Source organism: Marmota marmota, unplaced genomic scaffold (genome assembly GCF_001458135.2).
Source record: "Marmota marmota marmota unplaced genomic scaffold, marMar, whole genome shotgun sequence".
Lineage (NCBI taxonomy): Eukaryota > Metazoa > Chordata > Mammalia > Rodentia > Sciuridae > Marmota > Marmota marmota.
In genome coordinates, this window is record NW_026000206.1 from 8,390,286 (window position 1) to 8,407,431 (window position 17,146).

At 53.0% G+C, this 17,146-nt stretch overlaps 1 long non-coding RNA gene across 1 annotated transcript in view; it reads right to left on the bottom strand.

Moving 5' to 3' along the window:
• The window catches only part of LOC125612732, a 32,558-nt gene extending 15,418 nt beyond the window's left edge, over positions 1 to 17,140 (bottom strand). Inside the window, exons 1-2 of the long non-coding RNA XR_007343205.1 lie at positions 16,857 to 17,140; positions 4,297 to 4,504 (exon numbers count right to left, since the gene is read on the bottom strand). This is a non-coding gene — a long non-coding RNA (uncharacterized LOC125612732). The remainder of the gene's footprint in view (positions 1 to 4,296; positions 4,505 to 16,856) is intronic.
• Positions 17,141 to 17,146: the final 6 nt, after the last annotated feature.

The following is a 17,146-nucleotide window of genomic DNA, read 5'->3' on the forward strand; positions in this document are numbered from 1 at the left end:
CCCCGCTCCTGCCGGGGCCTTTCAAGGCCACCTGATGAGTGACAGCTTCACAATTGTGCCATGGATCAACTGCCCAAGTTTCCTTTCATCAAGATGTGGATTTTGATCAGTCATTTTTCTATAATTATATGTCAGAATTATATTTCGGTAAGAAAACCAATTTGAATTCAAAAGTGTAGGTCTTCAATTTGAACAAACAAACAAACAAAAGCACCAACCCAAGAAGGTTTGTGATCAGGTAACAACAACCCAGAGGTCAGAGTGGCCCAGAGCTGTGCCAAGTCACAACCAGTGCTGTTCTGTTCAACGGGGAGCGGTCTCTCTGTGAGTGTGAAGGACACAGCGAGCCGATCAAATGAAAAAATAAGGGCTTTACCCCCAGAAACAGGGGGTTTCTTCTGGCCCGCTCTGCGCACAGTCTAGCTGTGGACTTCCCCCTTCGACTGCTGACTTTACCATCCTAAAGCTTTGTGTGATCCACGTGGGCATCAAGTCACCGGCTTCTCCTTCTCCCTCAAGGTCACTGCATCCAGAGGAGGATCCAAGGACTTAAGGAGGCAGGTCAGGGCCGAGCGCCTGCCTGTCCCCTGCACCTGTGAGCCTCGATGCCGGACATCCTGCCTTGCTGCCCTGGGCCAGGCCTGCATCCTGTCCGCAGGTCCGCAGGTGAGCCTGGCCTCGCCCGCCCCAGCCTCTGGGAGGCCCTCCCTCTGCAGCTCTGCCTCCGTTCCCAGCCACAGACCCACCCACCCTGGCACTGGCTCCACGTGGACAGGGGCCCCAGCCAAGGCCTTCTGCAGGACACACAGGCCACCCTGGCCTTCGCCCTCTGCCACTGGTCTCGTCACTGCCCACACAGCGCCTGCCCGTCTTCTCAGCTTCATGCCCCTCGGTGTTCTCCTCTGGAAAGGCGCTTCCCCCCAGCCCCCTTCCCTTAGCCCTGGAGGGGGCCTCACCTTCCCTCCCCTGACCTCACGGTGGTGCGCCAGGCCCCTCCCCGGGGGCTCAAGATGGCCCTCACGGTGCCCATGTGCACCCAGGCTTGCTTCAAGATGCCGGAGAAAGCCTCCCACAGGGGAGCACCCACGGCCGCGGAGGGAGCAGCCCAGCCTGCTGCGGGGACCCTCAGCCCACCCGCCACCATCTGCAGCTAGCTGAGTGGCTGAGAAGGCCGGTGGTCTGACCCCTGGCCCTCCTGTGTTCCCAGGAGGAGGGGGCCTCCCAGGACCTCGGTGCAGGCCCCAGGCTCAGGTAACACTGCAGCCTGCCCAAATAATTCAACCCCAAGAACAAAAATAATAGTCCATGAAAAGCATGTTCCTCTCCCCATAACATTTGCATTCGGTGTGGAACAGAAATGATTCATAACTTGATTTTCCCTACCTGTCACAAAATATGAATTTTCAGTTCATTTGAAAGATTAATTTTTAAACCTGAATGAGTCCCTAAAAAAGAATGATGATTTAAAAAAAAAAGAATTTTCACTTCATTTCTATCTTAATACAGAGATTAACAGACCTAAGATTCAAAATTTTACCCTTTTGCTCCATTCATATCTTTGAATTAAATATTTATTATCAATATGAATGAAAACTAATAATTATTAATTACAATCAAGTCAAAATTTTCTAAATTAATATGTAAAACTCAAACAAACACTTATCACTCCTTTCAGCTCATAACATAATTACAGAGACTGTCAACTTGCTATTTATCTAAAATATTCATTCAACCATATTATACACCATTAATTTTGGGGGAAAGCTCAGTTGCCAAACACTGTTGGCGTATATCCGTGAGCATCTAGAATGCATTCTGTACTCCTCCACCTGCTGAAGTATCCACCGGCAGTGAAATGTTCTGACCTGGTCACGTTATTGTCACATGGTGTGCCCACATGAATATGGAACAACAAAGCACATCAACAACTACAATTCTAGGGCACCAATAAAAAATGTGGAAAAAAAAGAAAAAAAGGGGCAAATAAAAATGGGATCTATTAATAAAAAAAAAATCATGTAACTGAAAAAAAAAAAAAAAAAGAAAAAGAAAGAAAGAAATCTCCTGGCTTCTGCTACCTCTACCCAGAATGCAGTCACAAAGGGCTGGGTCCTCAGAAGCTAACAAAGGCAGAGTCCTGGGACAGCCAGGGAAGTCCAAGGGCTTGTCCCTCCAATTGCTGGTGACAGAGGGAGGACCACAGGGGCTGGCACAGCCCAAGCTCTGTGACTTCTCCAAACACCCTTCCAGAGAGCTCAGTTCAGAGACAGACCGTGCACAGAGGAGAAACTCAGAAAAGGGAATCAGAATGGACAGTAGATATAACGAGAGGAGGATGCAGGCCACACTGAGGATGGGGAAAGGCCCCGGGTGCTCAGAAAGCAAGGCACCCTGTCTATTGATCTATTGATTGATTGTTGATTGATTTTTTTTTAAACAATACACAAAACAATGGAGGAGGGAGGTCTCTGGAGGAAGAAAAGTGTTCTTGATCACTGCTTAATTGGAAAGTTCTGGAGAACAAATTTCACTTAAAAATGAACAATAGAAGGACCAATCCCACATAAAATGACTACAAATAAGAAAAAGAGAGTAAGGGAGAGAATAAACCCATCTATAGGCAACCAAAACACCACAAAGAGGTGACCACAAAGCAGACTAAAATTAACATACCTTTTATAAATGAGCTAAAATGATACAACACAAGGGCTAAATCCCATTTGGGGGAAAACTAAAAAATGAGATGACTACTCATAAAAGAATTAGAAGGCAAAAGTTTATATCACAAGCACAGACTAAGCTGGAAGGAACACAAGGGTGAACAAACAAAAAATAATGCCTGAAAAGAAATAGTAGATTAAAAAACAACAAAAAAAAAGATTTTAAATTAAAAATAATTAAAAAAGATTTTTGAGAAAATAAAGCAAATATTGAAGATGGGCAAAGATGATTAAACATGAAGACAAGAGGAGTCCCTTAAGAAGATAACCAAAAGAAGAAAACAAATATTAAAAACATAAATCAAGAAAAATTTCCTGAAATAAACAAACGAGATCTGAAACCAGTTATTGAAAGAGAATACTGCACTTCTGAGACCACTGACTCAGAATGGCCAAGGCAAGGCGGAGTCCAGAAAATCACGGAGGTCAGAAAATAAAGCAAGGGGCTGGGCGTGTAGCTCTGTTGGTAGAGTGCTGGTAGAGTGCTGGCCTCCCATGCACAGGGCCCTGGGTCCGATCCCCACACCACCAAAAAAGTAAAATAAAGACATACGAAAACTTCGGGAATCGAAAAGGGGGAAAAAGAGCACAGAACTTACAAAGGAAAAAAATTAGACAATCTTCAAAACGGACCTCCCACTTCAGAGTCTCACAGGAAGGAGGGGTGCTGCGTGGGTTTTATATCCAGCAAAACTGGCTTCCAGATACGCACGGGGACTACTGTGACCTGCAAGAGTCGTGTTCCCACAAGCTCTCCCTGAGGAACCTAACAGGGAATGAGCCCAGACCCCAAATGACGAGAGTCATCAGCACAAGGTTTGGTGATCGTGAAACATGTCATTATACACGGAAGCAAGACAAAGCAAGCCGTCAGAGGGAGAGGCCGTGGTGTTGAAGGCAGCGTCTCCCCTGCTGTGACAAGGACAGGAGGAAAAGTTCATTTGGGGGCTCCCGGTTTCAGAGGTCTCCCTCCCTAGACAGCCGGCTCTACTCCTTGGGGTGCAGTGAGGCAGAACATCATGGCAGAGTTGTGGGGTGGAGGATCAGCTGGGAACAGTGCAGCCAGGGAGCAGAGAGAGAGAGAGAGAGAGAGAGAGAGAGAGAGAGAGCGTGCTCTGCTCAACACGGACAAAATATGCACCCCAGAGGCACCCCGCCCCCGCCGCCCGTCCCGGTCCTTCAGCCACAGCCTTCCTGCCTACAGTCACCCTACATAACACACACGAGCTTCTGGGGACACCTCACATCTAAACCTTACCACGTGGGAAGAATGAGGTATGCTCTGCCGGCACACACAGGGACAGCGGGTGTGTGTGTGTGTGTGTGTGTGTGTGTGTGTGTGTGTGTGTGGAACTGGGCCTGGGACCCAGGGCCTCACACGTGGTGGCAGGCTCTCGGCCCTGGGCTACTCCCCCAGCCCTTACTATTTTTTATTTTGAGGCAGAGTCTCCCTGTGTTGGCCAGGTCCTCAGCCTCCGGAGTAGCTGGGAGCACAGATGCGATCCCCACCACATCCCAATTAAATGACTCTTATTTCAAATGGAGAGAGAATGGAGGGCATACGCTCCCAAACAACCTGAGTATGTTCCTGGCAGTACTGGTGCTGTGATCCTGAGAGCACGGTCCAATGGGTGTGATCATGGGCCATATCTTCTTCATCAGCCCGAGTCCCTGAGCTCTTCTGTGGTCCAGGCTCTTTTCCTCTTGAGAAAGACAGGCAGGGCTGGGGGTGTGGCTCAGTGGTCAGCACTTGCATTGTGAGGCCCTGGGTTCTATCCCCAGCTCTGCAAAAACAATGGGAAAAAGGAGAAAAGGAAAGAAAGAGGAGGTACAGACATGACAGAGAGTATTGAAAGAGGGTCCTCAAAGCTCTGTAGTGCTGAATTTGAATTGATGATCAATGTGAATGCAGGGAGCTTATTGCCACATCTATATCCCCTCACTCTGTTGGAAAGACCCAGAAACAAGGACTAAGCTGACAACAATCAGTGTCCCTAGAGCGCAGGTGGCTAAGATGGTCATCTATATTTTTGTGCTTTTTAAAAAACATATATATATTTTTTGTTCTCATTAGTTATACATGACAGTAGAATGCATTTGACACATCATACATAAATGCAGTGTAACTTCTCAGCCGTCTGGTTGTATAGGATGTAGAATCACATCGGTCATGTGATCATATATGCACCTAGGGTAGCAATGTTGATTCATTCTGCTATTATTTCTACCCCCATCCCTGCTCCCCTCCTTTCACTCCCCTCTGTTTAGTTCAAAAATACCACTATTTTCCCCTCTTATTGTGAATTAGCATCTGCATATCAGAGAAGACATTCAGCCTTTGGTTCTTTGGGATTGGCTTGTTTTGCTTAGCATGATATTTTTCAGTTCCATCCATTTAGGGGCAAATGCCAGATTTCATTCTTCTTTAAGGCTGAGTAATATTCCATTGTGTGTATATGCCACCATTTCCTTATCCATTATCAGATTGTCATCTTGAAATACAGTTTATACTGAAAGAAACCAGTGTTTTTTACAGAAATGACTCCAGGTCTGGGGCAGAAAGCATGCAGATGACCTGAAGTTTCTTTTAATACTAGCTAGAAAGGAAGTTCTCGGGTCATGTCCTAAGAACCCAGCAACCTTAGTGAAATGCTGTCCCCTGACTAAAGATGGGACAATGAGCTTCAAAATGACAATAACTGCAAAAGGACCAAAACCCACCAGCAAGTGTGCATCCATGATATCATGCCATCATCCCCGAAGAGGGCTTGCTTTGGAGGGTGGCAGAGAACAAGTTCCCGTTCTGGAAAACCAGAGACCCGAGGGGAGAGCCAGTGGGTCCTCCCTCCTCTCCTGGACTTGCTGCACTCGTCCTCCCCTCTGGAAACCAGTGGCGGATTCAGGGAGCATCTCCTTCAAAACACATTCCAACTCATGCAGGAGAAAGCAGCGGCAGGGCCAGAACACTGCCCTAGTTTAAAGGTCAAGAGCTTTGAGTGCCAGCCTCACCACAGGCAGAGAAGCGGAGGAAACTGGCTGGAGCAGCAGGGGCCAGGCTGGAGGCTGGAGGAGGCCTCCCTGCTGGCTGCCCTTTCACAGTGTGGGCTTAGATGCCTCTGGGGGTGGGGCCTCCCTCAGGCCCCACCTCTTAAAGGTGCCACTCCCTGTTCACCCACACAGGAGTTCAAGCTTCCAGCCTGTGACCCTTGCAGGGATGCCACACTTGTATCCTAGTAGACGCCCACTGAAGTGACAGAATCTGTTAAAGACCACAGGAAGATGATGGCTCTTACCCAGCCCACAGACGGAACAGGGACCAGGGCAGGCCATGGAAGGGCCTTGGGGTGGCACTTGGCTGGGTTCTGCCTCTGAACCTGACCAGAGTTTGCCTGGTCATGATTCACTAACTCTACATTGGGTGACATTTTTTATATTTGCAATTTATTTTACAATAAGAAGATTTAAAACCAAGACCAAAGCAATGTTCTACTCCCGAGGACCATTTCCTTTCTGAAAGCCCAAACCTGACCTGTCTCGCAATCTTTTCTGTACGTAGAAGTATCTATAAAACAGGAAAGTAAACAAAGCCTCCAGAAGCTTGTAATCTCCTAGTGGAAGGAGCGTAAAGTCACCTTCCCGCTTAGTCTCAGGGGCTCTGGGTGACTTTTCCAGTCTGTGCATGAGAAACTCACAGGCAGGGCTCCGGCTCCCCGGACAGGGTTCAGGCAGGTTTCTTTAACAGAACAAAACTGACTTCTCCACAATCCGCTCAAGACTCTCAGAGAGACTGTCTGAGGCTCTTTAAGTTCTTGGGCAAAGCTAGGCCCCTTGGTCACTAGAGGTCCACCCTGCTGTTTGGACTTCAGCCACCAAGGGCCCCCTGGCTCCAGTCCGTGGGGGATCCAGGCAGGTTTGAGGCGGGGCACTCCAAGATCCTCACTGGCAGGGGCTCTCCTGTCCCGCCCTGAGGCTGGGTCCCCCCCCCACACACCCGTGCCCACAGCTTCCAGTAGCTTCCACGGACACAGGGCCTCCACTGTGCTGGGCTGCACGTCCTCCCTCTGCGCTGCCACCACAGGGCCCTGCACAGAAGCAAGGCCAGGCGTGAGTTTCCAAAGGCAGCAGCTTTCTGTGCCTCCTGGGTGACTGCCAGCCGGTGTCACCATGCCCCATCCCGGGAGCGCAACAGTGACGGGGAAAACCAGGACCGCCACTGCAGTCTCTACAAGATGGAGTAACACCCAAGGGCAGCTGCTGGGCTCCAGGAGCTCCCCCACAGCGGGAGGGACCCAGGTCCCCGCTGAAGCCCCGGCCTGCAGCACAGCCCAGCCCAGCAGAGGCCTCCCTGAGGGACAAGACACAAAGACCATTAGATGCTTCCACAGGGTACGAGGTGTGTGTGGCCACTCCCTGGCCACTGCAGACGCCTGTCCCCACGAGGTGGCTAATTTCCTCTGTGCTCCTGCCTGCTCTGGTCTGTCAATCCAGGTGTGCCGGCTGTTTCCTGTCCTGCATGGCAGGTAAGCCCCCTTGGAACGGGAAGGGGTTTGCCACTGTGGCCTCACCCTTCCCTGTCACTATTCCCCCAATCCCTCATGTCCTGTAAATGAAACGCTCTCCCTGTCTGACCTTCAAGCCCTAAGAAGCTCCGGCTGAGGTCCTCTTCTCAGTCCGTCTCCCTCCTCTTCCCTGACTCCACTAGGGCCACCCCCTTCACTTCCTCCAGGACATCGTCCTCTGTCTTTCCGAGTGTCCTCAGTCTGGCTCTCCAGAGTGCAGCCTGGGACGGGAAGCTGTGTCGAGGGGCCCACAGGGCAGTCTCAGGAAAGGAGAGGAAGCAGACGGCAAGGGAAGCTGGGCCCGCTGCACCCCATCCCAATCTCTGGGACCCCCAAGCAGAAATGTCCTGCACAGCTGTGCCAACTGCAGGCAGGAAGTCTGCATCCTCTGACTCTGTGCCAACCTGTCACGGGCCTTGGCCCAGGGTGGGGTGGAGCATCCTGGGTTCCCAATCACCAGAACAAGATCTCCAAGGGGCAGTGCAACATCACAGCTAAAGACTCCTGCCCTGGCAGGTAGATCACCTGGGCACCCCTGCATTCACCTTGATGGGTTTAAATGTGCACAAAGTCCCTCGGGGCTGTTATCAGTGGGCACACTCTGCATCCGGCCTGTGTGCGGAGCCCCTGGGGGAGGAAAGACTGAGGACAGGCCTGGACCCTGCTCTGAATGCAGCATGGGAAATATGTAGGAAACAATCAGGTCAACGGCTCAACCCTCATGCCACAGCAGCCAGAGCTCAGTAACTGTGAGTTCTTAGCCACAGGTTTGCCAGGTGTCACGGGGGACTCGGGCCAGGCTTCCATCCCACGGGTCCAAGGAGCCCCACAGCTGCCAATGTAACCTGGGCCATGGCGGCTTCAGCTCAGTGAGCAGGGTGGGGGCCACGCTGGCCCTCCGAGCACCCCTGTCCAGTCAGCCCCTCACTCTCTTTTCGCATAGCTGGAGGGCCCGGAGCTACAGATTTCATAGCCTCCAGGAAATCGGATTCAAGCGGTGCTGTGATGTGGAATGTCTCCATTACTGTTTTTACTTGCTGAAAGAAACCAAGGATGCCTCAAGTCCACCAGGAGCATCTGTTTCTTAAAACTTCAGAAAATGAAGATCCCTTTAAAACTGGATTCATCCAGGATGGGAATTCTATGCATATTGAAATTAGTTTACCATTGAAACTATTTGAAATTTTAATTTTGTAACAGTATCAAAACCAGGGAGTTAGAGGTCAGGAAGCACTGCAAGTTCTTCAGGTGTCCGCCTGGATGGGGGTCTCTGTACAAATCTTAGCAAGTGCAGGTGGAACATGGAGACGCAGGAAGGATCCCCCCGTGCACACCCAGGAGGGAGGCGAGTCCTGCAGGAGGGCCAGTCTCCCACCTGCAGACAGGTCGGGGCAGGAGCCAGGAGTTCTAGGAGCTGTTTTTCTACCTATCCAGAGCTCTGGAACTGCACTGAAGGCTGACCTGGTCTCTTGGAGGGAAGGCTGCTGGACACTGCCATGGCTGGCTCCCTTTTCCCTCCAATGCAGAACAAGCTTGCTCCCTACATCTTACCAAGTGCACCACTTCCTTCTGAGAACTCCCCTGGCCAGGCCTGCTCACAAGACAGAGCCTGGATGGCTTAGCCTGGCCCCTGATGTGTCTTAGGAAGTGTGCTTCCACCCCTACTCTGTGATCAACCCCCTCTAGGGATGCAGTCCTGCAGGGACCCGCAGGGAACACATACGTATACACATGCACACATGCATGCACACACAGTTCCATTGCCCAGTCTATATCTCTCTTAGTCCATTTTCTGCTGCTATAACTTAATGCCTGGAATCAGGTAATTTATAAAGAATAAAGGTTTCTTTGTTTCATAATTTCTAAGACTGGGATGTCCAAGAGTGTGATGCTGGCGTCTGCTCAGCCTCTGGTGAGGGCTTTTGGCTCCTTCATAACACGGCAGAGGGCAGGACAGGGTGACATAGGTGTGTTAGCTCAGGTCTCTTCCTCTTCTCCTAAGGCCACTAATGCCATCATGAGGCACCAGCCTCATGACCTCATCTAACCCCAATGTCCCAAAGGCCCCACCTCCATGTACCAGCAACGTGTAGATTTGGGGGTCAAGTTTCCAGTTCATGAACTTGGGACCATTCAGACCACAGCAGGCCCTGCTCTCTGCCCATGTGCCTCCCCCTGTGCCATTCATTCGTTCCTGCAGTCCTTTCCCCAAACCACCCTCTCCTCCAGAAGCTGCCCCCTATGCCCCTGGCCCCTCAGTCCTGCCCCTCTCTCTGAAGGCCCTGCAGAGATCACGGAGCCCAGAGTGTGGGACAGGAGGGGATTTCAAACAGGCACATGGACAGACCCTTCTTTCTAAGGACTTTATTTTTAGTTGCTTTTTAATTATGATTCAGCTTCTTTTTTAAAAAACAACTTTTTTCCCATTTTTTTTTAAAACCTTAAGCAAATAAGACCCCAAGTGGTATTAACATGGCAGAAGTCCTGGGGCAGTGGGAGAGGGCTGTTTCTCGACACCTGCCCCAGCCTTAGGGATGCCACCTGGACACCACTCCCCTAGAGCCACTGTTCCTGATTCTGTCCTTCCCTGCAGACAGCCAGCTCCTGGGGGCGGGACACAAGGCAGGCATGGTGCCTGGCTCACAGTGAACACCCAGGGCACTGCCTGAGCTGTGCCTACGAGCTCCGGGGCCCTGCCTCAGGCAGAGTGTGCCACTGGCCTACCCAAAAGTGACTTCCTCATTGCCTAATGCCGGTCAGGCGGTGACAGTGCGCTGGCCGCCTGCAGCTCGCTGCCTGCACCATTCCACAAGGATTCCAGCAAGGATTCCGGCAGAGGCCTGCAGGCTTGTCCCTGCAGGAGGAAGGGCCCTGGGTGAGCCTCCTTCTGCAGAGTATCAGGTGACTTGAGCAGTTGGAAAACCAGGTTGAGACCGGTAGTGTCCTCCACGTCCCTCAGAGGCACCCTTCATAGCCAGGTCAGCGGGTTCCCAGACAGGGGCCGTGAGCCTGGGACTCGCTTGCAGCCCGTGCCATGCATGGCCCTTGCATCCCCCGGAAGGAGGCCGAGTTGCTCAAGTGGCCTCACTTGTCCACTCACTCACGTCAGTGAACGGCCACTGAGATCCTGCTGGCTGACGGCAGTAACACTACCCTTTATTGCACGCCTGCTGCCCTGGAGACACAGCACTGATAGCTCCCCTCTCACTTACCTGCAATCAGGAGGCTGTCATTTAATGAGATAATACACGCCTTCCGCAAGGGCTGCCTGTATTATTACTGTTCTCATCTCAGCCTTGCTAGCCCCAAGGGCCAGGCTCTGTAGGTAAAATGCAGGAGTCTCCCCGGAGCCCATGAGGGCTCTTGGGTCATTATGGGATCCAGCCAGGTGAGCTATTCCAGAAGGAAGTTTTCCGTGCACACTACAGAGGGAGGAAAGATTCCCCCGGCTGCCCTTTGACCTGGGCTGGTGAAAGGCTAGTCTTTCCGGAGGGAGAAAGGTAAGGCAGATCGTCCTACCAGCCAGGAAGGGCTTTGGCTTGGGTGTGGCCAGGGCACCAGCAGGTGCACATTTGTGGAGGGGCTGGGGTGCCTATGCGGTGGGTGGTGAGTGGGAGCGGGCGGGAGGGATGACCAGGAGCACTATGGGTGGCGCGAGCTGGCTGAATTAGCCATCTCTCTGGGTGCTTCTGATTTGGGAAGGTCACAGGCTACAGGAGTCCCACACTCTCCCTCTTCCTTCCTCCCGCTCATGTCCTGAGTCCAGTTGCTCCTCTCCACAGCCCACCTCGCCCACTGCTGCCGGGTGAGCTCCCAAGGCCCAAGGCATAGCCCCCCACTCTGGCCCCCCTCCTGCCGCTCACTCTCCAGCCACCCCCTTTCATCCTGGACCCTGAGCACTTGGCCAGCCTGGACCCCTTCTCATGGTGTCCCCTTGGCTGGGAATGTCACCCTCAGGCTTCATCTTGGCCTTCAGCTGTCATGTCTTGTCCTTTCCCCCTGTGTCGCCCAGCTGGGATGCCCTCCTCCTTCTCCTGGACACGTGTCTGCCCGCAGTCCTGCCTGGGAGAGGCCGGGTGTGGGTGAGTGGGGTGGAGCTCTTGGTCAACGTCCCCGAGTCTGTCCACTGGGCCCTGCTACTGGCAGATCCACTGGGTGCACTGGCTGAGATCTGGGCGCGTCAAAGGGCTCCTTTAGGCAGGAGGGTCAGGCCGGGAGGCTCCGAGGGGCTGCTGTGCTCCCAGGAGGAAGCGACAGAGAAAGAGTCCAGCAGGCGCCCTGTTTGGCCCCAGGCCCTGCCATCTTACGGCGTCACTCACCCTCACGTAGCTCAAGCTGCCCTAAGAGGAAAGGTCATCATCTGTGGCTCCTGAAACTGAAAGGCCATGGGAAGAGAGTGTCTCTTTCCTCCAGGTCCAATAGCAGCACTGAACCGAGGCCGATGGACGCCAGCACTGAATTGCGCACTGGGCAAGAGGGTGGTGGGGAGGGGGCTGCCCCCAGCTTTGTTGACAAGGAGTCGGGGGTGGCCTGTTGGTTTGCCGGAACTGCAGAATGAAACAGCCTGGGCCCGAAGGCTTGCATGGCAGATGCACCGTTTCTCCCAGCTCTGGGAGCTGGGTCTGAGGGGAGTAGCCGCGAGGTTCCACCCCCTGGGACCTTGCCCTTGTTTGCAGACGGTGTCTTCCTGCGGTGTCTGATCTGGTCTCTGTGCCCACTCCCCTGGTGCCCTTCTGTGGGTGAGACTGGATTAGGGCTCATGCTAATGACCACACTGTACCTAACCCCTGCCTCCTGATGCAGTCCTTCCTGAGGTGTGGGGAGTGAGGGTTCCACGGGCAGGCCACAACAGTGGGTCCCAAAGGACAATCAGGATGGTGTACCCAGGGATGGATGGCTGGGGGCAAACACAACAGGTGATGGACACGCATCGTAGCTCCTGACCACCTCTTCACGGGGCTGATGACCCAAACAGTGGACAGGAGGGACCTCCTCTAGGTTGGAAGGGAAGGAGCTAAGCTGAAGCCAGGCGGCGGCTGGAACAGGGCCCTCGAGGTCCTCTCCCAACCCCGGGACAGCAGCAGTCCCCACTTATGAGCAGGGGCTGTGACTTCTTTCCACGTCTTTCTTCATTATGCTCCTCATTTCCTGTATTTTTGGGGCACATAGAGCATACTTATGACACTAGTTTCACTATCCCTGTCACTCACAGGACTGTGTCTACCGACTAGTCGAGGGCTGGACTTTCCTGCGTCTCCACGTGGCTGGCGACTTCCGACTAGACGCTGGACACTATGAACTGGACGTTGCCCGGTGCTGGATTTCACTGTGTTCTTTGACAGCCTGGACTTTGTTCCTACAGTGAAGTTCCTTGGGCTCAGCTTCATTCTCTTGAGCTTTTCTTCTAAGTTTTATTATTTCCCAGAGCAGCTCTGGGTTTCGGGCTACCTCAGCCTTGCTGGGAAGGTGTCACCCTTCAAAGAACTTGCCTGACACCCTGTGTATGAGGAGGTCTTCCCACGGGGACCGTGGGGAACCCAAACTACTGCTGGAGCCCAGGGAGCTATTCGGGCCAGCTCCTCTGGTGTCCCTGCGGCTGCTGGCCTCAGGAGCTTCACTGTGCACACATGTCCCTCTTCCTCAGAATCTTCTGCAGATCCCAGGCCCTGTAGCAGATCCTCATCCTGGGACTCTGGCTTGCACCTCCCAGTGGCCTTGGCTTCTCTGCACTCCATCTCTTTACTGGGAGACCCAGGGTTCAACTGCTGCCTGTCCCGGGCTGCAGCCCAGACACTGCTTCCATGGAGCAAGCTGGGCAGCTGCGGGTGCACCTCATGCTCCCCTCCTTTTGGGGATTGAAGTCCTGCACCACCTGATATCCAAAATGGAAAATCTGGAGTCCCCGGGCCAAGTCCTTGACATCATTTCATAAGATCCTCATAACAGCCCCCTAGCAGTCACGCTATGTTAAAAACGAGGGCAGAGTGTCCAGGGAGCTTTCCCAGAATCGGGCAGCTATCAAGGTCGTGCTCACATGCCTGACCCTCCCAGCACGGTCGAGGGCCCTGAGGCCCAGGGCCGAGGCTCACAACCCAGATTCAGATGCTTCAATTCCAGGGACTCCTCTTGCAGCTGCCTGTCCCCAGCTCCAGGCTCATTGCTCTGTGTCCTGGTGGTAGGGACAGCTTGGTCTGCATTTATATTCACTGTCACGTTGGCCCACAAGGCACACTGGCGCAGCACACAGTGTCCCCCACGGAGCAGCTCACGGAACCGGCTGACGTTGGATGCCCCGGCCCTGCCTTAATAACGGCAGAGAATGCTGAGCACACACCTGGGTGCGGAGCAAAGCCGGGGCCCTGGACATGAGGCCAGTCCAGCAGCCGTCTTCCTGGCCAGGCGTGAATCTCAAGCTTCTTTCCCGCTTCGCCCTGACTTTATAAACAATGGCAGACATAGAAAAAGTAGAGATGGCACGCTCATAGACCATCACCTGCAGTGAACACTTTTCCCTCTCCTTTTACTTCAAAGGAGATGACAAACGCCACACAGTTCACTTCTAAATGCTCCAGCCTGTTACTGAAACATAAGGACCTTCTCCATCTAAGAACAACAATAGTATGATTTCACACCTGACGAAGTAAATAACTAATACAATCGAAACCTGGTCCATAGTTCAAATTCCCTCCTGTCCACAACACCTTTTAGAATTGATGAGTAGAAGCAGCTCCAGTCCAGGGCTGAACACTGTTTCTTTTGCAGGGCTGGGAACGGAACTTAGGGCTTTGTGCAGGCGAGGCAAGGGCTGAGCTACAACCCAGCCCCCCAAACAGTGCATTCCAACATTGCCCTGTTTCTTTTGTCCTTTAGAACCCACAGCAGTTCTTCCCTGGCTACCCCATGCCCCATAATACTGATTTCTTGAAAAGCCCTGGGCAGGGTCTGATGGGATCCCGCCTTCCCACTGACCAGTCCCTCCTGGCATCTCTTAACTCCTTTCTTTCTCCTCTATTTCTGATACTGGAAGACAAGTCTGAAGTCAGGATTATATACCTCTGAGCTGTGTGTCACTGGGCATTGTGACCCCATGTCTGCTCATCTGATATGACGCCCAGCTCTGCCCCTGGGTCAAGGGGCAGATATCAGATGACAAGCAATCTGCTCCAGCCCCTCTGTGCACAAAATCCTCACACCCTGCCTGGTTCTCATCTGCTCCCTCAACAGGGCCCCTGAATCCTGGTGCTGGTTATTTCACCAGGAGAAGCTTTTGCTCCATTTACCTCCTGAGTTTGCACATGGTGAAGGTATAAAAATATTTCAAGTAAAAACCTGTCAAGATTTAAAACTACAGTAATATTGTGACATGATTGATTCTGCCATACATTGTGAGGGGTCACTAGTCTGAATTTACACTGATGGTTAGGACTGGGTCACTGTAGCCCCAGCATTCTCGGGTGGTGTGTGTTCGGCTTGTGACCCTGAGGTTGCACAAGATTCAGACTGGCTCTCTCTGGCTCTAGGAGCCTTGAGGTCCTTGGAGGCAGCTGGCATAGGCGCAGTGCCGAGCAGGTGTGGTTGAGACCTGCACCCTGGTCAGGTCAACCCAGGAGTTCAGAATGCCCACTGGCCACAACTGGTGGGCCAGTCCTGATCTCATACAACCACAGGCCAGGCAGTCAGAATCACGGACCCAAGTTTAAAGCTGCAAGATGAGACACTGCCCAAGCCAGGCAGGGGACACCAGCGGATCTCCTCAGAGCTTCTGGGCTGCAGCCGCAGGCACGATGTCCCAGCCATACCTGGGCACACACGGCCATCGTGGGGCCAGAGCACACTGTCTCACCTACAGGGTCCACGGTCACCTCGAGTTTTAAAATCCTGATTTATAATATATTTATATCAGAGTGAAAGTAGCAACTGTTGAGAAATGTGAGCCCTTTCTTCACCATACCGACCCGGAGGGAGGGTCCGGCCCTAGGTAGGCTGCCAACATGCAGCCATGCCCTCTGAGGTCCTCGGTGATTGTGAAGCTGGTGTGACTGCTTCTGGTTTATGTGTAGGAGATGTAAGAGAATGAGCACCTCAGGTTTAGAATCAGGCAGATGGCCAGAAACAGGAGGCCTCGGCAAGGCTGGCCTCCCCAGAGCGTGTGAGTTTCAGGTCTTTCACAATAACATGCCATGTTCAGAATTGAAAGGGGGCATAGAAGAGAATGTTAATTGTCACTGAAATCTGTCCTCCTGGTTATCTCTGCAGAATTCCAAACTCCTAGTAAGACAGAGAAGTTCTCTCCCTCTCCAGCTCACTGTTATTTCCTGTTGTTCCCCATGTTCATCCATACCAGCGGTTCAGTTCCTTGAAGGCTTTGTGTGTCTTCCCACCCCAGGGCCTTTGCACATGTGGTTCCTCCTCCAGTTCACCTAGCTGGTTTTTGTTTATCTTCAGTCTGGGCTTAGGGAGTTTTCTCAGGAAAGCCTTTCCTGATCAAAAGCAAGTCAGGCCACTGTGCCATTCATCTGGGAGCATCTGCTTCTCCTGTCTAGCACCTTCACAGCTGCTTCTCCTTCCAAGGTTTGAGTCACTGGATTACTCCCCCAGGGTCTGAGCGCCTGAGTCTCTGATTTCCAGAGAAAGAAGGCTCAAAGTGGATGAGTGACGCTGAGTGGCATGTGAGCCCTGGCTGCTTCCCTCTGCCAGAGTTAAGTTCCTTATCAGTAAAACAGGCCTGAGCTTTCTACGAATCTGTGGCTGAGTTACCAGAACTCTCACTTCCCACGTCATCCTCTTGCAGACGGCAAGTTCCTTCTCAGGCAAAGGTTCCTGGCCATTCCAGATGTTTCTTTGAGCTGCATCTGGGTGGACTGCTGACTGCTCTGGCTCAGGTGGCCCTGCTGGGCAGTGATGTGCTTTCTCTACAGTGGCCAGGTGGCCGAGCCGACTCCCCACCCTGGCATCTCTGTCACCAGTCCCCACCTAGGGAGCCTTTCATACACCCTGTTCCTCAATCCCTGGAGGTTGTGCCTAGTCACTGATTCCTGGGGGCTTGGTGGAGAGGGCACCCTTTGAACTCTCCACAAAACCAGGCTACCCCATCCCACCAGGCCCTTCACCAGGCCACGGCTTCCTCCTTTTCTTGGCTTTAACCTATTCTTCTTTTTTTAATCTTTATTTATTTATCTTTTTGTGGTGTTGAGGGTCGGACCCAGGGTCTCACACCTGCGAGGCAAGTGCTCTACCACTGAGCTACAGCCTCAGCCTGGCTTTAACCAATTCTTTATGGTTTTGGTGAAAATAAATAGGTGTGTGTAAACATTTTCCCTGGAGATCGGGAGGCGTCCACTTCGGCGTGGGGAACACCAGGACAGCTCTCCTGCAGCGAAGACGTGAGGATCCTGGGGCTCCTGCTGCCCCTTGGGCTTGGCTGTCTTCCCACTTCCTCTCTTGGCACTTCAGCAGGCCGGGGGTGGGGTGGGGGGCGGCTGAGGCCTCCGGGTGGCTTGCTCCCCTCATTCAGGGCTCAAGCCCGAGCTTGAAGCACCCTCTTCCTTCCCTGGGAGGTCCTTGCCCACTCACTGACCTGGTCGCTGGCCGGCCTGGCGTTCCTAGCACTGGACACAGAGGCAGGCGTTCACTTCACGCTAGTCCCGCGAATGAATGGACCCCGTGCTCCGGAAGGCCCTCCGAGGCCCTCGGGGTTCTGCTCCTGGGCTCTCCACCAAGGCCAGCACAGCCCCAGACTGGCCCGGCCGCGCAGTGCCCCGCAGGCTCGCCCCCTACTCCGAGGGCGCGCCCCTGTCATGGACAAGATGGGCCGGAGGGCTGCGGGGACGCGGGGAACCGCGGAGAGCAAGACGTCGCCACCCGCGG